Raw genomic sequence first — 1,779 nt, forward strand, 5'->3', positions numbered from 1 at the left:
CAGCTGTCCCACTTAGTAGCTGTGTGACCTTGGGCAAATTACTTAACCTCTCAGAGCCTGTTTCCTTTGCTGTAAAGTGGGAATGATAATCACATTTACCCAATAGGATTGTTTCAAGATTTAAGATCTCAAAGATTTAAAATTTAATACCCGCAGAGCTGCTTCTTGTTATTATTTTAGTATTTGCTGTTCTCACTTTTTAACCTGAGGGTGACGTTCTCAACCAGAAGGCCGTGACTGATCAGTAGACCAACTGACATGAGCTACAAACAAGAGTGCGGGTTTTTCTGGATAGATGCCCAGGGCTGTCATCACGTTTCTGGGGTTTAGAGTCCTGGGTGAAGGGTCCTAACTCATAAATGGGAAGGAGTCTTTGTGCCCGTCTCCTCTGAACCTCACTTACGCTGCTGAGGCCCAGAAGGAGCTGTGACATCAGGACCCACAGCCCCTCCCCTCACCAGGTCTCAGTTTGGTGCCCAAGGTGGGGGCAGTGTCTGATTTCAGCTCTTCTGCCAGACACCCTGGGGGCACACATGAGGACCATGATCACCATTGCACAGGAAGGGAAATGGGCGCCGAGTGGGGCTGCCCAGCTAGGAGGGGCAGTGCCAGGGACTGACTCAGGCCTGTCTGGCCCCAGTGCTTAGAGCTTGATCACCACAGGCTGCCTCCTCTACTGCCAGGGGCTGCCCCTCTTCCCCCAGCCCATGTCTGGCTCAGATGCTCCACCTGGGTGAAAGGGGTGCCAGGAACTGGGCATGACAGGGGTTGTCTGGCCAGCACATGGGGATGGCTGTGAGGGCAGGGCCATAAGCTGGGGTGGTGGGATTTGGAGGCCTGGCCTCTGGGCCTCAGTTTCCCTATCTGAGCAATAGTGAACTGTACTAGATTCCTGAGCCTTTCAGCTCTAAGATTCTGATTCGGAGCAGTCACTGAAGCTCTGAGAAGCTCTGAGAGCCTGGCATGGGTGACCTGGCATGGGAGTCAGAGAAGCTCTGAGAGCCTGGCATGGGTGACCTGTGAAGGGGGGGAGGTGCTCTGGCTTTCTCTCTAGGTCTGTCTCCCTGTCTGTACAATGGAAAGTCTGTGCAGTCAAACTTTCTTAGTTGCTGATTACTGCCTTTGAATGACATGGTACCAGACAGCCCAATCCACACATCTGCCTGAAGCAGTCACATCCAGCACCAAACTGCTCCGCGCCTCAGTTTCCCTATCTGTTAAATGGAGAAAGTAATGGCACCTACTGTCCAGGGTGGGTCCCATGCGTCACTGCACAGGAAGTGCTCCCTAAGTGACGTGCAGCCCCACAGCCTGCTCCAGCTGCAGCCTTTCCCTTAGACCCCACACACCCCTGTCCCTGCTCACCCAGTGAGGCCAGCATGTCATGCAAGTCCTCCTTGTCAATGAAGCCGTCTCGGTTCTGGTCTATCATGTTGAAGGCCTCCTTAAACTCCTGGATCTGGGACTGGTCAAACATCGCGAAGACATTGGATGTGGCCCGCTGTGGCCGCTTCTTGGTGGTTTTGGCCTTGGCCCGCTTGCTGGACATCTTGGCTTCAGGCGAGTAGGGCTTCCCTGCAGGAAGAGGGTGTAGAGGGAGAGCCTGTGACCCTGGGCCAGGGGACCCTGTCTACCCCGGATCAGCTGTCAATGCCTGGACCTGGTATTCAAGGCCTCCCCCAGGCTTGGGGCTCCTGCCACCCAGCTCATGCAGACACAAGGCCCTTAGACAACTTCCTCTGCCTCTCTTGAGTGAGTTTCCTCACCTGGGAATAGTGA

At 54.5% G+C, this 1,779-nt stretch overlaps 1 pseudogene; it reads right to left on the reverse strand.

Annotated features, from left to right (window-relative positions):
- Positions 1–458: 458 nt before the first annotated feature.
- On the reverse strand, positions 459–1,597 carry LOC105310855 (annotated as a pseudogene).
- Between the last annotated feature and the right edge of the window lie 182 nt (positions 1,598–1,779).

The sequence above is a fragment of the Pteropus vampyrus genome, unplaced genomic scaffold, assembly GCF_000151845.1.
Source record: "Pteropus vampyrus isolate Shadow unplaced genomic scaffold, Pvam_2.0 Scaffold13380, whole genome shotgun sequence".
NCBI classification, from domain to species: Eukaryota; Metazoa; Chordata; class Mammalia; order Chiroptera; family Pteropodidae; genus Pteropus; species Pteropus vampyrus.